The sequence below is a fragment of the Leuciscus leuciscus genome (genome assembly GCF_965113295.1).
Source record: "Leuciscus leuciscus genome assembly, chromosome: 24".
In the NCBI taxonomy this organism is placed as follows: domain Eukaryota; kingdom Metazoa; phylum Chordata; class Actinopteri; order Cypriniformes; family Leuciscidae; genus Leuciscus; species Leuciscus leuciscus.
Window position 1 is genome coordinate 8174538 of NC_138723.1, and position 23120 is coordinate 8197657.

General features: G+C 40.4%; 2 protein-coding genes across 3 annotated transcripts in view; both read right to left on the minus strand.

Annotated features, from left to right (window-relative positions):
• LOC309489858 (up-regulator of cell proliferation-like) overlaps positions 1-23120 on the minus strand; it is a 257487-nt gene that overhangs the window by 89131 nt on the left and 145236 nt on the right. The window contains exon 1 of one of the 2 annotated variants that reach the window (XM_082158772.1): positions 8162-8196. The exons of the other annotated variant lie outside the window; for it this stretch is intronic. The gene's annotated coding sequence lies outside the window, so the exon portion shown is untranslated. Of the gene's footprint in view, positions 1-8161; positions 8197-23120 lie in introns of those variants that run through there. 2 annotated transcript variants of the gene reach the window in all.
• LOC309489860 (up-regulator of cell proliferation-like) overlaps positions 1-23120 on the minus strand; it is a 96990-nt gene that overhangs the window by 8592 nt on the left and 65278 nt on the right. The gene's annotated exons all lie outside the window — the stretch shown is intronic.

Here is a 23120-nt window from a genome sequence, read left to right on the forward strand (position 1 = left end):
GTGGGCAACACCCCGTTGTAGCGTGGAGGACGAGAACCAAACTGGATTCTGTATCCTTTCTCTACTAAATGCAGTACCCATTGAGAAATATTCGGCAGTTTCTTCCACTCTGTCAGAAAATCTACTAAGGGAACCAGCCTCTCGAGGCTGGTCTCTGGTGTAATTGAGACACTCGGCCCGGGGGCCTGAAACATATCGGCAGGAACCACCCGAACTGAATGTTTTTGAACCCCCCTCAGAAGGTTCATATCTGACGCAATGTCGAGTTGACATTGCACCAGACGATCGCTGGGAACCACTGCGCCCCGAGACCAAGGGTGCGGGGTTGGCAGAATGGCTCCCTGAGGACACCGAGGTGGAGCGGACACCGTATGCTGAGGTGTGATCCGCTCCACCCCGGGTGGGGCTGCCCTCATGGGTCTGACTGCATAGGAGTCAGGACCTTTTCTTTTGAGCCGAAGCCTTCTTAGCCTGAAGGACGGTCCTCAGATCCGGCTTCTGCTTTGAAGGCTTCGGCTGAGAGTGCTGCGTCTGCTTCCAGTGTTTTTGTGGCGGAGCACGAGACGCAACACTCTCTTTCTGTTGTGCTCTGTATGAGGAGCTTGACGGCTGGGACTGCTCACGCCCAGCAGCCCCAGGGGGTTGGACACGGCGAGGGAGAAATTTTTTAAATGCCTCTGACTGTTTCTTAGCCTCCTGGAATCTTTCCACAACCGAATTAACAGCCTCACCAAAGAGACCAGAGGGATCAATAGGTGCATCTAACAGAAAAGCACGATCTTTTTCTTTTATTTCTGCCAGATTTAACCAAAGATGCCTCTCAGTGGCTACAAGGGCTGCCATAGACCGCCCAATTGCTCTGGCGGTCTCCTTAGTAGCCCTGAGAGACAAATCAGTGGCCCGACGAAGTTCTCGAACCTCATCGGGCCCCACCCCCTCGCTTCTGTCCAAATCCCCCAGCAGATCAGCCTGATAAGCCTGGAGCACTGCCATAGTGTGTAGACATGCTCCAGCCTGACCTGCTGCCGTATATGCTTTGCCCACGAGAGATGATGTAGTTTTCAGAGGCTTTGTGGGCAAAGCTGAGGCCTTCAGGGACGATGCTGAACCAGGCGACAGATAGCTCGCGAGCGTCTGTTCAGCCCGGGGCATCGACCCATAACCATATTCTCTCAGCCCCCTAATATCTGAATAAACGTGAACATGGGGACTAAATAGACGAGAGGAATATGGTTTATTCCAAGATCTGGACAGCTCACTGTGCAGATCTGGAAAGAATGGAAGGCCTCGTGGTGGAAATGTTTTTACAGATGGAAGAAAACGCTCATCAAGTTTACTTTTAGGACGAGCGTCCACTCTCTCGGCTGGCCATTCAATATTTAATTTTTCAACAGCACGAGTGATAACATCCACCAACTCCTCATACGCTGGAGAAGAGGAAAGTGAATCCTCTTCCCTTATAGTAGTGTTTTTGTTTTCACTATCAACGCTCATCACATCTAACTCCTCGGAGCTAGAGCAATGAAGCATTGGGCTCTCTCCCCGGGCGGAAGAAGCCGCCGCGCGGGCTTCCGACACCGGCGAGAGAGCGCTGGATCCCCCAGGACGGGAAGGAGATAAGGTCCTCGGACCCGTCTCCAACCCTTCTGAGAGATCCTTTTGCGATCCCCAGGAGTGCATTCTCCGTGCTGCCTCAGCAGCAGCGGGTCCTGTACCCTGAGGATCGCGAGGCTGGCCACTTTCCTCAAAAAGTGACAGCCGAGAGCGGAGCGTGCGGAGAGGGAGCAGCTCGCAATGCTGGCAATCAGCCCCCTCGAAAGCTGACACCGCATGCTCCACTCCCAAACAAATGACACAAAGCTCGTGTGTATCCCCACCCGTTAAATAACGCGGGCAAGGAGGAACACAGAGTTTGAACATTTGCTTTTCCATTCTCTCAAATACAGACAACAGTAAATAAGACAGACAGAGTTACACAGATCGCTTGCTGAGGCAACAGAAGCTAAAGCCGGTTTCACCGGATGCGCTTTTATAGCTTCCTGGTCATGACGTCACCCGCCCGTGACGCGCATTTCATTCATTCCATTGGACTAGTTGACATAGATGCTTCAGACGCATTCACGCCGGGGGCGTTCCCAAAGCGTTATCGACGCATCGCGAGTTCCCTCGAAAGGGAACTCATACAGGTTTTGAACAACTTGAGGGTGAGTAAACGATGACAAAATGTTCAGCCCTTAGTTGGACTACAGACAAATCACCAAATCATCCTAACTGAGAGCAGGCAGCACATAATAAGAGGTATACACACAGGATAAATGGGAATATGGGATAGCCAGCATGGTCAAAATAGATAATTGAATTATTGAAGTAAACAGCCAGTATTAAAATTAGAAAACATAGGCAAATCAAAAGAAATAGGTCAATTGAATACAATTGAATAAAGATACAAATGAAATAAACAGTGCTTTAGAAATATTACAGAAACTGAATGAAGTAATCAAATGTAAAAAAAAATCAACAACAAAAAAACACTGTATGAACTACATATACATTGATCCTTATTAAAGGGGCCATAATATGCCTTAATATTATTTTAATAGGTTTCTTGTGGTTTACATATAATGTTGGTACAGTTTTTGCACATAAAGCAGTTTTATAAAATGAATATTTTCTGCCCTAATTTTGATCTTTTGTCTGAAATGCTCTGTATTAGTTCTGAGTGTCATTTAAGACAGCCACTGTTACGACTGGTTAACCCACCCCATCCCACCCCTGGTAGACTTAAAAAAAATAAAATAAAAATACAAACATAGAATGTAGACCCAATATCAAAAGCAGCATGCAATAAATTCACTCTGTCTTAACACTGGATCTATGCATACGAGAAGTTGAGAGTTCCATTGATATAATGTCCAGCAAAGACACTGTCCATGTTCGTCTGTCCATTGTGTGAGGAGAATTCCAGCGGTTAACTTAAAATTGTTTTGCCGCTGTGAGAGCGGTAAAACAGTCCAAAAAGAAGTGCAAGTACGTTCCTAGAGATCCTTGAGAACACAGATTACACTTGGCAGAGGAGGATAGATTCATATAGAAACGTTTCATAGGAGTCAAGCAAACCCTGTGGTTTAAACTGTGGTTTATTTTTTAAACCATCCACAAACTTTTTAAATTCCTGTCCATTAGCTATCAAACTCCTGGCATTCCACTGCAGGATACAAAACATTAATATACTAACTATCAATTTCATCATCATCATCATCTTCCATTTGGCCTCCATTATTCTTTCGCCTTCTGTCTCTTGAGAACACATATCTATAGAGGGCAGCTGGCTCAACCTCTACAACCCCAAGACTCCTCTCAGCAGCCTTTACCACACTTCTAACAACATCTGAATTATTCTTAGTCTGCTTCATGTCACAAATCACATCCACAATGAAAGCCAGGAATTTAATCTTACTCACCACCACTGAATCTTCTGTTACATAAGCTACCGACGGAGGACATTCCTCTTCTCCTCTCCTTGAATCACTCACCTTACTACATGTTGCAATCTTTTTAACAGCCTCAGCATAAGGCACCCCTTTGTTAGTCTCTCTAAACTGCTGCACCCTCATAGCCTGCTTATATTGTTCACATTCACGATTTCCAGCTATGTGCCCTCCACCACATGAACCACACTTTACCACCTTCTCCTTGCACTTAGAGAACTCATGCTCACCTCTACAAGTCTACAACTCATGCTCTACAAGCAGCCGCAATATGCCCATACCTCTGACATTTAAAGCACCTCAAAGGTGGCCTTCTGTATGGATGCACTTTAAATGACAAACACCCTAGGAACACTCGTTCTGGCAAGGCTCTTTCCTGAAAAGATAGCACCACAGTTAATGAATCCCGCTTAGCTCCATCACAAAAAAACTTTAAATCGTGTAGCCTCATCAATCCTCGCCCCCTCTATACCCCTCATCAGCTCAACCATGGAAACCTCCAGAGAAACCCCATAAATCACCCCTTTCAAGCCCTCCTTGCTCCCTGGAATAAATCCTTCTACTCGCCTCTTCCCTATCGCATCCAGTGAAACAGCTTTGTTCATCTGAGCCACAGACTTGCAAAATACAAGCAGTTTCCCATCAGCCAAAATTCTTGCATTCAGGATATCACCCAACTCTTCCTTCAATGCCCCAGCAAGCCTAATTGGGTTGAGAGAACTAAACCCAGACTGCCCTTCCTTCAACTTAAAAATCACTTTATACTCTTCCAACTGGATACTGCTTCTTCTCATTACCTTTACCTGCTGATCTCTCCCTCCATTTGACTCTTGTGAATCACTAGTTTTGTTTCTCTTTTTCCTGTTCTTTCCCTTACTATTTTGTTCCCATCCACCCCCACCTTCATCCTTGTCCTGCATTGCAGGAGCAATGTCTTAATTATTGTAGGTTATTGCGATTTCATGCGATTTATTTGTTCCAGCCGTTACTAGGGATGGCTGACGCGAAACAGTCGTTCCGAAGCTTTGCGAGATCCCGAAGCGCAGATGTTTCGAAACACTGATCCGAAGCGTGATTCAAAACACCCATGTCACGTGACTATGGCCAAATGAAGCCTCGAAGTGTTTCACTAAGTGTTTCATCAGGTGTGGTCCGCCGAATCAGAGTTTGATTGACACGGTCGGGAACAGACCACACAATCGCACATCTGTATAAAAGTGAAATCAACGCATATTGACCTTGTGGGTTTTTGTGAGAGGAGTTTGATTTTGAGATAGCGGATTTTTGGTGATATAGTGACATAGTGCGGGAAACGCGTATTAACAATAAGGTACAGCTTAAGGTGTAACTTAAGAACGACGTAGCGTTAAGGAGGTTTCGGGAAACCCAGCCCTGATTAATAAGCAACTCCAGTAAGGTGGTGATATAACTGCATGTACTGTTGGCGGATTAGAGGTAATATAAATACAGGAGTTGCATGCTTTTTAGGGGATTTATGAACTAATAGTGTTTATGTTTTTATTTTATTTATTTAATAATATTATTTTTATTTAGTTTAGGGAAGAATGCTTAATGTGGAGTGAATATTAATGTTTGAATGATGGATGTTTTTGGTGGGTTGATGTTGCAGCAGTTCTCTCATCTAAGACAAATTTCTCCAACAGGAGAAAATAAAAAAGTACCTTGACCTGCCATGACTTCTACTTCTACTTCTCACATACTGTATACATTTTTAAAAATTAAGCGTAGCGTCAGTTCTGGCATTTCACGTTAGTCAACTCGCATCAGCTGACTTTCAGTATTATCATGACGCTATCGTGTTTATTTAAGGAGCCAACTATAAGGCGAAATTTGGCAGGCAAACCACATCATCTCACAAGGAATCGTGCAGTCGGGAATTTGGCGAGAGGAATTCGTTCCCCACAAGGATTTCACCTCAGATTAATTCACGTTTGTGAACTTGAACACGAGATTCGCCGCACTTGTTCTAGGCTTCTCTGGTTGCATTGGGAAAATGCTCGTTCTTGATTCTATCCGATTATTGCAACATGAAGTGTTAAAGTAGCACATGCTTGTGGCTAAAGCTAATCTATATTATCAGTAACATACTTTCACCGTTCACCACAGAGATCTGTTATTCAACACTAACAACATCGTAGCTTGATGGTCCTGTGAAGGAGTGTGGAATCATGGGAGTCGTCATCTTCACCTCCAAAACCAATGGAATTCAGTACGACGGGAGCAGAAATCATTTTCATGAATGAGGAAGCACACTGTACTTCATTGCTTAGCTGCGCACTGCATATGACTCCCCTGACCAGACTACACTAGTCTTAATACTAGTCCTATGGTTATATAACATGCTTGTTGTATCAGATTTTGTTGTCGCTAGTCGGCGCCATTGCTTTATGTTTCCCCTGCCAAACTACACTCGTTTTAGCAATAGTTCTGTGATAGGGGAGCACGGGGCACAACTTAACGCGGGGCTAGTTGTAACACGCTTGTTTTAAATACTTCCGCACATGCTTGGATGACGAAACTTTGTGTATTTACTAGTTGCCATATCAACACTATATAGAAAAAAAAAAATCCCCAAAAATTATTTTTATTTTTTGGAAGATATCCATAGACATTTATTAAACCATAGCAAAAGTAAATTTCTTACTTAAGTTAATTTTTCATCTAAATTTTTTGTGTTTATTTAAAATAAGACAAATCTGATATTATTTTAATCTCCAAGATGTTATTTAACAGTTGAGATAGTTATTTAATGCTTTGCTAACTAGCAGAAGACACTAGCTGGGTTTAAATCCCAGTTGTGCAGGCGGTGTCACAGTGTCTGGTTTGTGTTCCCTGGGTCACCACTAGATGTCCTCCTTCCCCACGGTGTCTGTCACATTCTTGAACTACATTCCCCACGATCCTTGTTTCCTCATTGCACTCAGCTGTCCCTTATCACTGATCATTGCACTCAGCCTGTTCCCCATTAGCATTGTCATTTCCCTGTGTATATAACCCTGTCTGTTTTAGTATGTGTCACGGAGTCCTTGTAAATATCACACCACTTCTGAGTACTGTTGTTAGACCTGTTTGTTTGTTTGTTCTTGTTTATGTTGGATTGCTACCTTGGTTTTGACCCCTGCCTGGACTGTGTACGATTTTGGATTTTCCCTAAATAAAACAGTCTTACCGCATCCTTGGATCTTCCCTTCTTTCCCGAGTGTGTATCGTGACAGGCGGGGCATGTTGTAACACTGCGTTACAATGTGCCCCTATTATAAATATGCTATTATATTCTATACTTTTATTAATTTTATTAGGAAAACGTGAGAAAAAGGTGAATAAAGACTGAGAGTCAATGTTCAGAAATGACTAATTATTTATTTGTTTTGAACTATGTTGTATAGGTGTGTTTTCATGTGTTCAGAGTCAAAACTCAAAAATTTGTTTATATTTAATTATAAAAAATTGCCATTATTTTATATGAAAGTTTTTTAATTGTATTTTATTTAGAAAATATTTTAGTTTGTTTTGTATATATTTTTTATTAGATCAGATAACATTTTAAGCTGTCAAATGTTATGTTACAATGTGCCCCACACATGTTACAATGTACCCCACCTATGGGGCATGTTGTCACATTTCACTTCCATTCTTTCGGGGTATGTCAAGAAAAAAGTATATACTGTATTAATAAAACAAAACCACATAATTGTAGTAGACACGTGGGAAATTAATGTGGGAAAAAATAAATACTCTGAACCATAAGTAGATTTACACAAAATGAGAAAGTCAAAAAGCGTTAGGTTGTGCCCCGCTCTCCCCTATACAATATGCGTATGCTAGGCTGCATGGATGCGCAGGGACTTCTTGCCCAGAACAGAACCATACCGCCAATCCTAACTGTATGCTAATAGTCAATCGTATTTGACGATAGTGGTCCTGACAGAAATGTACTATAATGGAATACAATTTTTTTTTTTTATGTTTTAAAAGCTACTACAATTATGAAAAAATTATGTTTTTGGTGAGTTTAATGTACTAAATTTCTCATAATGTAAAAACTGTTATTACATTATGAGCTCAAGATTGTATTACGTTTTGATCAAATTATTACATTATGAACATTTTGTTACAGTAATGTATGTAATATGTAATGTAATACTTTATGTAATAAATAAATGTAATACTACATTTTGTGCAGTTTTTTAAATTATGTGCAGTTATTACATTATGAGTTGCTACAACATATTATACGTCTCTCTAAAAATATATATTGTTTTGTTAACAAAGACATTCTTAGGGAAAAAGTATTGAAGTATTGATGCACTCTTGATTAACTGATTTATTTCAGTGGTTCTCAACCCTCTTCCTGGAGCCTATTTGTAAATGTAAGCTTATACTTCTAAAATACAACATACCAAAACATCAAAAAAGATGATAAAAAGCAGTTCATCTTAAATCCATTCTTCATGTTTATTATTGAACCTGGTCTAATTTAAATTTCATCAGTGAAACGTGAAAATGTCTCATTCAAATCAGTCCTTAATTCTTTCCCCAAATCACACACTGCCATTTCTCCACTGATTGTTTACAGAATATCCGAACACTGAATATCACAAGCAGACATGAATATAAATCAGTAATACATCTGAAAAGAAACAGATACTTACCCTGAATTTGAAATGATTCTCTGATGCCTGAAGGGTATGAGGAGGACCAGCTGGAGCCCCTCTCTCTTATAGGGGAAGGGTCCAGAGAGGGGAGCCAACAGAGGGGAGGGTGGTGTGATCTTAGTTAAAAAAAAAAGATAATTACATTAGAAGAACATAACGTCCCCATAAGTCCCTATTATAGTGAAGGATTAAAGTGCAAAACTGGCTATTTCCGTAAAATTAACAATAACAGTATTTTGAAGACTTTCCACTTTCAGTTTCATTTTTCCTTTCATTTTCATTTTTCCTTTCAGTTTCATTTTTCCTTGCAGTCATGTGATTTTCAGGAACTTGCAGAGTTCAGAGTGACAAGGCATATCTGGAAGGCTGTCCAATTTCCCATCATCCTCCACTTTGATCTTCAGTTGGTCAGTTCTGCCAAACTATTAAAATAACTTTAAGCATTGGGACAGAGGGATGTATAAAGCTGTTAGGTATGAATTCAAGCGATCTGTCTGGTTAAATGAAAATGAATACACAATTTAAAAAAGGAGAAGAAGCAAATAAGAAGATTGTCAAAACATCTTAATAGATACATGTTTGTTAATGTTGCAGTTTATGTCACACTCACAGAATGCAATATATTCTAGCTTATTTACAATGCTGTGCTCTTATGTAACCGCCACAGCTGTAATGGCAGAAACCTAAAGCATTACTTTTAATGGATTTGATTCACACACACACACACACAAACACACACACACACACACACACACACACACACACACACACACACACACACACACACACACACACACAAAAAATTTTTTATTATTTTTTTTTTTTAAGGCTAACCATTTAACTTATATCCAGACAATCACAACTGAACTGGCCATAATGCGGCCCGTAAATAAATATAAAGATTTATGGGTGTTCTACACTTTTCTACAGAGGAAGTCCTGGTAATTCTGTAAGACTTCATAAATCTACTGTCAGCCTCACAGCTTACATGTGGTTTCATTTTTATTTGCAAGGGGACCCAGAATCTCTTTTTAAAGTAGACCTATATTTAGACACTAATTAAAATAATTTATAAGTGATTTCTGTCTTCTTTTTTTTACATGCAATAAATATTGTATTTACCTCCTTTAGAAACAAACACTGCTTATGGGTATTAACAAGTCAATTGTAAAGCATCTGCGTGAAAACAAACCTGGAAAGAGATGTGAGGTTTTGGGGATAATCAGAGGGAAAAGAATGCAGTGACTGAAAAAAGCTCTTGCCAGTTTCATGTTATGTAACATTAAAATACCAAGCGTTATGTTGTTCTTCTGAAAATAGAATGTGTTTAGCGCGCTACGAAGACTCTTAAGGTATAACTTAACTAAAGGTATACCATTACTACGCGTGTTCCCTGAACTATACCTTAGGAAGCTGCTTAAGATATCCCTTCTGACGTGCGACGTTACCCGGTGCTGTCCGTGGCGATGCTGCTGAACTGGTTGATATCGATGACTCGAGAATCAATTATTCTCTCGTGCAGGAGCTGCTTCACTGCATTATGTGAGAAAGCGGTGTTCTTTATAAAAAGAAGCACTTCAGAAATAGTTGAAATGGCATTTATTAGGACTCATGGGATATTATAAAAAAATTATCCAAACTATAATAGCCTATAATTATAGGCTATAGCCTACATATTTTAAAATTGTATAATATATTGCTGCCACAATAATCATTTAAAAATGTTTACGTGCTTTCATCTCTTTCCCATTTTTGTTCGCTGAGGTGGAGCTGCGATGAAATAGTGTTCTTGTAAATACTTTCCAGCATTTCAGTAATATTATTAGATACAAGAATAGATACAAGATACAGTAATACAAGAACAATATTTCATCGCAGCTCCACCTCAGCAAACAAAAATGGGAAAGAGAAGAAAGCACTTAAAAATTTGAAATGGTTATTATGGCAGCAATATATGATACAATTTTAAAATATGTAGGCTTGGCTATTATAGGCTATTATAGTTTGGATTATTTTTTTTATAATATCCCATGAGTCCTAAAAAATGCAATTTCAACTATTTCTGAAGTGCTTCTTTTTATAAAGAACACCGCTTTCTCACATAATGCAGTGAAGCAGCTCCTGCACGAGAGAATAATTGATTCTCGAGTCATCGATATCAACCAGTTCAGCAGCATCGCCACGGACAGCACCGGGTAACGTCGCACGTAAGAAGGGATATCTTAAGCAGCTTTCTAAGGTATAGTTCGGGGAACACGCCTAGCAATGGTATACCTTTAGTTAAGTTATACCTTAAGAGTCTTCGTAGCGCGCTAAGAGACAACGTTATCGGGAAACTCAGCCCTGATTTTTGTAATCTGACCACATAATCCATATTACATACAATTTGTTTGTTTTTAGGTGATGAGAAATCTTTCATCTTTCGATGAGAAAAAAGGCTAGAGCGACTAGACTGTCCCATTTAACAACTTAGTTCGACCGTTGTGGAAACATTTAAAGTGAGTGGACCTTGTTGAAATAGGGTGGACCTCAACGCCTACACTCAAATTACATCATTTTACAATAGGATAAAAATAATTTGATAATTAAGATTTGTTAAATGTGATTCATTGTCAGCCGCCAGTTTCATAAAAACAAAATTCAGTAAATAAAACAAACAAACAGAATAAGATCAATGTAACAAGGTTTGTTATTCAGGGAAGGAGAAGACGGGAACTGGCGAACCTTTAAACACTTTATCATAAAATACAAAACTAAAGTAAAAGCGGAAGGTCCTCACGGACGACTGCCACACACATATAAACCAAACATAACATAAAATAGTCCAGGCCTGGTCCTCTCTCATCCTTCTGTCATGATTCCTGTCTTGTGTGCCCCTTGTCTTGTGTGGACTTATGTTATTTCCTGTTCTGTGCCATGTTTTGTAGTTTTGTAGTTTTGTAGTTTTTCTTGTTGATTAGTCATTATGAGTTCATTTGTCCCAGCTGTGTCTCGTTTCCCTGATCTGTTCTGTGTTTTGAAGCCCTGTGTTTCAGTCTGTTCCTTGTCTGTCGTTGTTGTGTTATGTTGGTTGTTCTGTTCAGTTGTTCTGTTCTTGTTTCTTGTGATCCAGTTTATGACTGTTAGAGTTTGTTTAAATAAAAGCTGCTGCAAGTAGATCCTGCATTCTTCCCTGCTTCAACCTGCAGTGTTACAGAACGACAGACCAGCATAGGATCTAGCAGCAGTAAAAATGAACTCATATTGACTAATCAACAAGAACATCTACAAAGGACTACAAAACATGGCACAGAACAGGAAATAACATAAGTTCACACAAGACAGGAATCATGACCCCTTCACTGTTGTCGCTCCTACTTTTATGCTTCTGAAGCTCCTCCGTGAGAAACTTGAGACCGGTGCCTCGCGCAGGTGATGCTCATTAGTTCAGTTTTATTTTTCCTTTCAGTTTCATTTTTTTCCTTTCAGTCATGTGATTTGCAGGAACTTGCAGAGTTCAGAGTGACAAGGCAGATTTGAAAGGCTGTTCGATTTCCAGGAATCAGAACACGAGTAACAAACAATGCAGATCTGGAAAGCTAATCTGAGCAAATAGTTCTGCCAAACTATTAATATAACTTTAAGCATTGGGACAGAGGGATGTATACAGCTGTTAGGTATGAATTCAAGAGATCTTTCTGGCTAAACGAAAATGAAAACACAAAACACACATTTAAAAAAAGGAGCAGCAAATCAGAAGACAGTCAATACATGGTAATAGATACATTTTTGTTAATGTCGCAGCTTATGTCACACTCAAATAATGCAATATATTCTAGCTTATTTACAATGTTGTGCTCTTCTGTGACCGCCACCGGCCTTGTCCCATTCTCAAGGCCCTCGGCTCTCGGCACGTCCTGCTCGCCACAAACAATAAACTAAGGTAAATAGTCATCGGTGGAATGTGTGTAAGGCTGGGCAAGGACTTGAGACTAGAGTTAAAATATTTTTCAAACCACTTAGTTGCTTTTAGAGGAAAAAGCTGCCCATAGTTGCTGGTCTAGGATCAGTTTTCTCCGTAATAATAGCATATTGGCGATTTGGCAAACAAGCCAGTGCCTATCTGTGTGTGCTCTGGAGAGCGTCAAAGGTTTTTATTTGTGTTTTCGCATCTTGGACCAATGTAGCCAGTCACAGACATATCTGTTGATTTCTTGAACGCAATGGCCAATCAGAAGTGTTTAAGTTAGAATCCATTCCCCGCTCAAAGCTGGAGTTTTTGTCCAGGGCTGATTTCTGGACATGCTAGGCAGCTTTATGCTTAAAAGTCACATTGTTAACCTAAAAGTCAAATTTACCAAACAACGTGAGTTCATATTACTCAACATAACTTAAAGTTCATTGTACTTAATAGAAAAAAACTTCAACTTAATAACTGATTATATTGCGCAGAACTCAAACAGGGGTGCATTTCCCAAAAGCATCGTTAGCCAACTATGTTCGCAAGTTCCATCGTTATCAGCATAGTTCAATGAGTCTGTGTTTCCCGAAACCATCGTTCCAACGAACATTCGCAAACAGCATTGCAAAGTTGTGTGTTTGGAACGACAGCTCTCCACCTGTGGTTAGAAGAAGAGTTTCTAGTTTGCATGACATGTGGATTTAATAAATCATTATCTTGAGCAAAATAAGCAAGCTAACATTCAGTACAACCTGTGTCTTTAAATTAGAATACATAAAAATGTCAGACTTTTAGTTTGTCTAGAGATTTAAAGCACCGTTTTTGAAGACTGCGCATGTGCGTACATGCTCTACTTTGTAAGAACTAGCCTTTGATTGAGTGTGGTGATATGTGTTCAAGTTTGTGATTGACTGTTAGCTGCAGGGTCCAGGGTTGCTGGGAAACAGGGGCGAGGTTATAGTGTGACAGTCACGACGGTGAGTTTGTTCGACATCTGCTGTGTATGTTAAATAAAAGAGATTCTGAGTTCATCATCAAGTTGTCAGTTCAATATCATGACACTATCAAGACATACTATGCCTTAAAAGTATGTAAGTGTTTTGTGAAGAAAAATACTTTTGAGTGTGTAACAGAATAGTAGGCAAGCTTTGGGTCATACTACTTGATCATAATTTGCGTCTTTAACAGACAGCTCTGTCACTTATACGTGCATCCTGTCACCGTTTAAACTGCCCTGTCAGTCATCTCGTCACAGTTAAAATCCTCCACATTCAATTAAATTTGATTTGCTACCGTATCAAACAGAAATGTAGTAGCACATTGATCTGCAGTCTTGGGTCTTTCATGTGAAGAACTATTTAATACACTATCTAAATAAAAATAAATATCTAATATTTTTTAGAATGGATATTATGTGTTCTTTTTTTGACTTGTCAATATAAATGAGCTTCTCGTCCTCCCTGCCAATCCGTCTCTACAGCACGACTTCACCATCCAGCTAGAATCATCATTAATCACCCCATCAAGGTCGGTCAGAAATCTTGGAGTAACGTTTGATGACCAGCTGACCTTCACAGACCACATTTCAAAGACAGCTCGATCTTGCAGGTTTGCACTGCACAACATCAGGAAGATCCGGCCTTTCCTAACTGAGCATGCAACACAACTTCTCGTCCAGGCCCTGGTCATCTCTAGGCTTGACTACTGCAATGCCCTTCTGGCTGGACTTCCAGCATGTGCAATCAAACCCCTACAGATGATCCAGAATGCTGCAGCTCGTCTTGTCTTCAACGAGCCCAAGAGGGCCCACGTTACTCCTCTGTTCATCTCTCTGCACTGGCTACCTCTCGCTGCTCGCATCAAGTTCAAGGCACTGACGCTTGCTTACAGATCTATCACAGGCTCAGCTCCCTCCTACTTTCACTCACTCCTACGAGTCTACATCCCTACCAGACACCTACGATCGGTCAACGAGCGACGTCTCGTGGTTCCATCACAGAAAGCCACAAAATCACTTTCCAGAACATTCTCATTCACAGTTCCATGCTGGTGGAACGCTCTCCCCACCCTCATCCGGATTGCAGAATCCCTGACAACATTCAAAAGACAGCTAAAAACCCATCTCTTCCGTGAGCACTTAACCTCATAAAAAAAAAAAAAACGATGTTCTTCCCTTTGAAACATCACTTATCAGGCTTATGCTACTCTGAATAATACCTGAACTTCGTATTTTGAGCACTTCTTGTGTTGTTGTTGTTTTTTGCCTCTTCATGATGACTCGCTTAAATTAGTCCTAATTTGTAAGTCGCTTTGGATAAAAGCGTCTGCTAAATGATTAAATGTAAATAAATATATTATGCGCTCTCTAGGTTTGTGAAAGAATATTACATGCATCCAAAAATGGCTCCTACACACCAGCGATGGGAGGCAATAAACAATTCTATTAACATTTTTACACGAGTCACTCACAATCATAAATTAATTAATCCCAAATATTTAATATCTTCAACACAAGATAACTGAATAGGCTGTGACCGAAATGCATTGCCATTTTACATATTGCATTTCAAATTGAATATTGAATATTATAGGGGTGGTAGTGGCGCAATGGATAAGACACATGCCTTTGGTGTGAGAGACCCGGGTTCGAATCCACTGTGAGACACCAATGTGTCCCTGAGCAAGACACTTAACCCCTAGTTGCTCCAGAGGCGTGTGACCTCTGACATATATAGCAATTGTAAGTCGCTTTGGATAGAAGCGTCAGCTAAATGAATAAATGTAAATGTAAATGTAAATGTATTGCTACTCATAGAGCTTGAGATGAACACCCGCCAAATGCGTGTGGATCTCAGCAGTGCCGTGTAACACAGTCACTCCCACTAGTCACTTTGGTGAGTTGAATTTTATATATCATATTCACATTTTTCAATTGTAGTCTTTTACAAAGGTGTCAAAAAAAAAAAAAAAAACTAAGTGCTATATAGTGTTGTCAAAAATGTATATTTTTCGACAAATATCGATACTGAAATATCTGAAACGCTTTCCAATTCTAATTTCCTGCAGAATACAGATACACTATATCAGCTGTGCTTTCTCGCTCTCTCATCTCTCCAACAGCAAGTTGACACACAAACCCACCTCTTCTCACTCACTCATTTCATTTGCTCCGGATGAATATTGTTGGTGTTACAGGGCTTGAATTTTGCTGTGGGATTGTACGTATTGCACATAATTTTACTCATTTCCGCAGATTTTGTGCTCACACCCAAAGTGCCTCGATCGAATTCTCCCTCACCAACCTATGGCACTAGGTGGAAATATTTGCATAATGCCACCCAAATGCATATGCAAAGAAAGAAGGTGTGGCTTCAGTTGTCATAGTAGTGTTGTTGCCGCCATGTCGTTAGATGCTGTGTGTTTCTATGCGAAAGCAAAAGCACTTTATTTGGCCTTCCAAAAGAGGAAGCAATTAGGAATCGGTGATTAAGATTTATTAACAACACTTCTCCAGAACAGTACAACCTGAATGGTTGTGTGTGTGTGTGCAGCATATTTTACAGCAAACAGTTTCCTGAACCTGGGAGAGTACAAGGCCGGCTGTGCACAAAGGCTATTTCTAAAAAAAAAAGGGATAATTCCAGCTTTGCTAGGGCAATCTGGCACTTCTGAATCAGAGCCTGTAAGTATGCTTTATTATTTGTTAAAGTATTTGCTATTGACTGTTCAAATGCAGAGTTTTGTGCAGTGTAGAGTAACGCATATTGTTTGTCGTTCTTATGATTTATGTTTAAAAACATAGTATCCACTTCGTGTTCAGTTTCACACTGGCTGCTCAAGTAGAGCTGAAGCAGCACACACTCATTGTGCTTTCAAACTGAACCGCGTTTACAGAATCCGACTCGAACTGATATAGTAAAACTGATGACATTATTAACTGTCTTTATAATTGCTTTAGAAGAGGAAGCTTGCGATTATGGTTCGGCCAATCACAACACACTGGGTCAGCTGGCCAATCAGAGCACACTACAGTTTTTAGAAGCAGGGGCTTTGTAGAAACTGACACTTGTTAGAATGACTGGGCATAAAGGAGCTACAATAATGTACAGTATGTGAAAAACATTAAAGCTTGTTTACATGTTCTACAGGGTGGGCCATTTATATGGATACACCGCAACAACATGGGAATGGCTGGTGACACCAAAGTCCCGTTTGTGGCACACCAGTACATGTGAGGGGGCAAACTCCTCAAGATGGGTGGTGACCATGACATATACTAATGTGCCACAAACAGGACCTCAATATCACCAACCACTCCCATGCCACCACGGTGTATCCACATAAATGGCCCACCCTGTATTAAACCCAATACACAAAATAATGATCGTTGAAAATAGCATCATATGACCCCTTTAAATGTTCTAAAAAAAAGGGGTGGATTTAGTATCTGTGTGTGCATTTATAGGCTTTAGTAGGAATTACATCTGTGTTTGTTGATGCTATTACAGCAACATCCCGCTAGAGGGAAGTGTTACAAAGTTTAAGCATAGACAGTATAAGAAGTGGACAGAGCCATCTCATTTGAACTCAACTGAGGCAAGTGAAGCCCATTTTTAGCGATTTTTTAGGACTTCCGTTCCTGACGCGCAGACTCAAACCGAGCTTGACGACGTAGATGTGACGTGAGCAACCCGTCTGTCTTCTAGTGGCTGTGGCATGAGAAATCTGAATCATTCCCTTCCGAATCTTGCAGAGACGGAGAGCGTGAGTAGGAAGTATCCACGAACTAGGAGCAGGATAAACTTTTGCTAGGTATTCTGATTAATTATTTTGTCACTTTGCCTCCACGTCTCCCCGATTGACCGCGAGCTTCTCCTCCTGTCCATACGGTAATCTCTCTACTGTGGGACAGAGAGTCGCGTGGTTATGACGCAATCGTTAGCCTACTTTTACAAAAACTACTTCTACGGGGCCATAACATAAGCTACAAGGTAATGGAGCATTTTATACATTGTCGTGTTTCTTTAGAAATAAATAATGGACATGGAGTCTTTAAACGCCTCAGATGTGAAGTTATTCGCTGTCAAAGTGACGCCAAAATGAATGGGAGTCAATGGGATGCTAACAGCAGGTGAAGTTCTGCTACAAGATGGTGGCACGCGGCCGGCTTCAACTTCCGGTCGACTTCCTTCCCGCTTGAGTTTAAGTTATGAAGTATTTTATACTTTTGTTTTATTTTTGGAGCATGACAGTCCTATATTCTGTGTGTGGAAAAACCCAGCCTATCTCCTTTTATTTTTCACAGCGCAAAGAAAGTCATACAGATTTTTAAACAACACAAGGTTGGGTAAACTGCTGACAGAATTTTCTCTGGCTATTTTTCTAAATGTTAACGAGGAAGGTATTAGCATCTGTTACATCCCTGCCTTAATTAATTAAAGGTGCTCTAAGTGATGCGACGCGTTTTTTAGGCCCAAACATTTTTTGTCACATACAGCAAACATCTCCTCACTATCCGCTAGCTGCCTGTCTCCTGAACACACTGTAAAAAAACGAGGTCTCTCTAGACACCACAGGCTCCACAAACGGCAACAAAAACAAACTGGGCTCACCCGCACCACGAAACATAATAAACAGTGTTCCAGCCAATCACCGACAAGAAGTATTGGAGGGTGGGGTTTGGGGGGTTAGTGCGCGTACACATGAAGGGGGTGTGTGGAGGAGAGAGAAGCATGAAGAGGGAAGTTTGAATTATGGTCGACACACGACCAAAGAGACGACGTTTCGATGAACAAATTGCAAAGAAGAGGGACAAGGATAAGAAACGCGTGAAGTCCCGAATTTACATCGGAAAAACCCTCGAAAGGTGGCGAGAACTCCGCCGGCAGAAGGGCTTCCAATCTGACATTCAGTTGCTCTGTTTTTGCAGAACAGGTAAATCCATTTTTCTTTCTAAACTGACGTTCATGTTCGCCAAACCAACACAAGGATGTAATTAGCTAGAACTATGCAGTCAGCGTTAACTTTGGTGAATACAACATGTATGTTTCTAGCAGCGATCAATCTCTATTGTAAATGATCAAGCAAATTCACAGTAGGGCGACAATTTGTGTGAATGACTGTTTTCACCCACTGTTTGTTATGAATTTGAATGTTCATTTATAGGCTATTGACAACTTTGACTAAATTTGTTTACCCCGCCGCCGTTGTTTATGCTCACTGGGAAACGCGATTTTGACTTTCCTTTTTGCCGGAAGGGAGGGGAGGGGAGGAGGGAGGAGACGGGATGAGGAGGAGGGAGGGTCTAGCTAGCCTCCGTTTTGTTTGACAACAATTCGAATGTCAAGAAGAAGTTACGACTCCCGGGATCGCTTAGAGCACCTTTAAACACACGGGGTGCTTTTCAATATCCCTCCTCGTTTCCTCGCTCCTCCGTCCTCCATCCTATGACCCGGAAACCGATCGAGCTCAGCCATCCTGAAGGACATCTCAGTTCACTAACTGCACCGTGAGGAGGCGAGGATCGAGGAGTGAGGAGCTTCCTGAGGAGTTATGAGCGAGGATGCACAGGTGTATCCTTTGCGGAAGAGTTTTATCGACTAAACTTGATGCACATATCAATTCTCCTCCCTCTTCATATCGGTCACAATAATTTTAATTTATACTTTACCTTTGCAGTTTATATAAACCACATCCCACATATTTCAACAGGGTATCTTACTTTATTATTATTTATTATGAATTTATTTAATAACCAAACTTCAACAACATAAGGGCAGATCCTTCGAGAGCGGCGGCTGATGACGCTGTGAAGTGACGCTCGAGTGATCAAGTGAATAAAATGTATAAAAAGGCTTTCATTCGATTCCTTTGTCCTCCTATTCCATCCTTGCAGCCTTCCCTCTCTCCCTATAGGTGGAGGAGCTGATAGGCGAGGAAAGGAAGCGAGAAAAGAAAACGAGGATGCACAAAAAAGGAAATGACCCACAGACACACGCTTTTAGGTTTCAACTCCGTGAACTCTCACTTCTTTACTGAAGATTTTCCCACTGCCCCCACTTTACGGGCAACAGCGCCCTCTAGTGTTAGATACTTGTATAATCCTAATACATGACATCCCCCTTTTTCTTGGATATAAAATCACAATATCACTTAACTGAACATGTGTTCAAGACAAAATTCTATAATAACTCAATAATACGGTGGCTGAGAGAGCTCAACGCGCTGCAACTGAAGAAAACACATGCAAATAGAAAAACACCTGCAAATTAAGAAAACATCTTCATCAGTTTCACACATGTGTGCTCCAAATACTCACAACACAACCAAATACAGAAATGCGCTGCAAAAGTTCACAACACAACCAAATACAGAAACGCGCTGCAAATAGGACAGAACACAACAGAAATGTTTCCGGGGAAGCCAATAAGTAACGGACCCGACTGGGACGTGCTCTACTTTTATTTTATTTTATTTATTATTTTATTTTTGTTGCAAAACATACAGAGATTACACGTTTATGACATACAACTTTGTATAGCCTACAATATAAAAAATTTATTTATAATATGTTCAATGTCATAAGAATACTAATCAGAAAATAACAAGCTGAAGAGTAAAATAAATTAAAGAAAAAAAGATAGAGAAAAAGAACATGAGGGAAAGATATTAATATATACATCAGTTACATTGTACACATTCATGTTATGTTAAAATAAGTTTCATAAGAAATGTTAGAATGAAGGGTCCAAATCATAGACAGTAGGCTATTTAAGAGGTCCAAATATGAGACGGCGCTGCGATGTCATGGGAACATCCCAGGTGAAAATAATGAGGAAATTACATTGGCTTTCGTTGCTCCCTTCATCAAGTCCGTTCCAAACGGCTACATAATGGCACACAAGTGCCCCGCTCCCTCCAAAGTGCCCTTTTAAGGGAGTAACGTTAGGACATAGGTGATGCTCACGAGCAATAAAAAACGTCCCTGCCGGGTCCGTCACTTATTGGTTTCCCCGGAAACATTTCCATTTCTATTTGCAGCGCGTTTCTGTATTTGGTTGTGTTTTGAGTATTTGGAGCACACATGTGTTGTGAAACTGATGAAGATGTTTTCTTAATTTGCAGGGCCCGTATTCATAAAGATTCTAAGAATCCTCTAAGAAAACTCTTAATTTAGCTTAAAGTCCCACTCCGATCATATTTTGAGCTATTTTTTAAACATTCTCAGTGGTCTTTAAATGATGATTATGCCGTTTTTAGCCAAAATCACAAAACCTGTGCCGTTTTCTGGGACTTCGCTTCAGCAGAGCGGCAGTAGCTCATTAGCAATTCGCCTCTGCGTTGTGGGCGGAGCCGTTGGCTGAAGCGAGATACATAGGCAGCAACAGCCTCTTTCTGTCTTTCTTTCTTTCTGTCAACACAGAAAACATTTCATCACTGGATAGTTTTTTTCGTTTAATTAAAGTGTTGTTTTATGTCAGCTGAATGTCCGGAACGCTTTTCAGAGAAGATAAGGCAACTTATTTAGCACAATTCACACCCAGCGGCAATTCAGAAAAAGAAAAAAAAATCTCCGAATGCTCCACATGAAACTTTGGTCTTCCGACCTTTTACCGCCGTGTCGATTTATTTAGATTAATATGTGCGAGGGAGAGAGAGCAAGACAGCGCTTAGTTTGGAGACGGTGAGGTCTTGTTTACATTTTCGCCTGGCTCCGAAGACAGAGAGTGCGCGCGCGCGTCCGGGTCTCTCTCTCTGCTCGTTCTTTCAGTTATAAACATGTCCTGTCACAAGCGCAGCAGTTCATCTACATTACTCACCGATCAAATTAGACTTTGGCGGGACAAAAATTCACTTTGGCGGGCGCTAAAACAAGTTCAATGCAGGAAAATTCATGCGTGAATTTAACTGAGTAGTAACTTACATGACCATGCACTCGCACAAATGCGACCACATAAAATTTTAACTCGCACATTCTCAAAAAATGGTCGCAGTCTGGAACCCTGGAACGTAATCCATTCATCTCTCACAGCAACATGTTTTGGTAAAGCATGAAAGCTAATACCAATATCTCTCCTCTTAGCATTGCAACCCGCTACCGCACATAGGTATTGATCCGCCATCGTCTTCTCTCTACTCCTGAACCTGACCGGACGGGACGGGCCCCGCCCAGTGGAGTTACTACGTCACAACTCCAGTCTATTTTAGCCGGCATTTTAGCGTCTGCTACTGATTCACAGCCATTTGAATGCAGAAATACTCAGAAATACAACTTTGAGCTTATTTTTCTCAAGATATGTCCTCTAGCATAAGAAAAATGCCACAAGAACATGTTAACACCTAGAAAAACATGATTTTCATCGGAGTGGGTCTTTAAAAACTTTTACGTAGGAGTCTTAGCTTAAAAGTGATTCGGGACCGATCTGAGAGCAACTCTGAGTAAGGAAAAGACAAAAACTTTCATCTTAGTAAGGAGGCGGGGTAGACCCCGTTGCTATGTATGACACAATCTTTTGAAGACTGTGATTGGTTGGTTGTCCAAGAAGGAAAAAAAAGAGTGATTTTAAGTATAGGGTCTATTCTAAGCCTTCACTTTGAAATTACATGCGTAATTTTTTTCCTATTTGACCGTTCACACACACACACACACACACACACACACACACACACACACACACACACACACACACACACACACACACATTATATATGTGTATATAAATCCTTTTTTTTTTTTTACCATGCAGTTAATTTCAATAAGGTATTTGATTGGAAAGAGTGGAACAATTTTTATCATTCTAAGCCAATTACACTGATTGCTGGCATGTCTATTTAAGTGGTGGTTTGAATGTTGGTTTTAATGTATCAAACGTGGAATTTTCCCAGTTGCCAAATATCGAAATGTAGTGATTACTTTCATTTCTGGCGCTATGGCATTTCTGTGCTGTGTCGGAGATGTTAGCGTGTCTCTAATAAGATCAGTCACAAACATGATCCCTGCACGATCTAATCTATAGCGTCTTATTAACTCACTGTTATTCATTGTCTGCAACGCATTTCTTCTCCCTCTTCGTCTTTCTGCCATTTTCTCCTCTGCTAAAGAAACTCTTAAGCCTCTTAAAAGTCCTCGTCCGTGCTCCTAACAATTTTGAGCTTAAGACCTCTTTTAAGGGTTAAGATGCTTTCTGAATTACTTTTTTGTTTACTAGGATTTTTTCTTTAATTTTAAGAGTAAACGGCCACATTTCTAAGAATTTTCTTAGAATTTTGTCACTAGGAGCTACTCTTTGCATTAAGATTCTTTATGAATACGGGCCCTGGTGTTTTTCTATTTGCATGTGTTTTCTTCAGTTGCAGCGCGTTGAGCTCTCTCGGCCACCGTACAATAAACATATCTTGAACTTCTTCAACCCATTAACATTAACATTAACATTGTTTCTGTGATTTGAACAAACAGTCAAACATCTATAGCATTTATTCCTTTTAGTCAATGATATAATCAGACAAATACTCAGGCAATCGTCTAGCCCTTTGGGCTCTGTCCTGTTTTGGTGTATTTGGCAAATCCGCTTTGGGGTTCAGGACAAAAGCTCTTCATGTTCTGTTGTATCTGTTCACAATTAGTTTTTACATCAGCGTTTTTACATCAGCGTTTTGTTGGTGTTGAATCTTTTAACATGAGTAGTGTTTCACGTGTATCTTGACCCAGTGGGTGATTCTACAGTCATCTGATTTCCAGTTTTGCTCACAACCTGGTGCGGGATTGGATTGAATGGGGTCGTGAGTTTATCCATCTTTTCTTGTTGCACAAGCACTGTGTCCCCTACATTTACATTTGAGTAGTTTTCACATGTTTAATGCCATTGCTCCCACAGAACACACTAAACTGTTCAGATCTGCACTGAGGTTCTTGATCTGACCTACATGTTACAGGTAGGCTGTGTCTACTAAATATAGACTCCAGGCTGTCTTTGATTTCTTTCTGATGTTGTCGACATCAGTATCATATTGATAGTA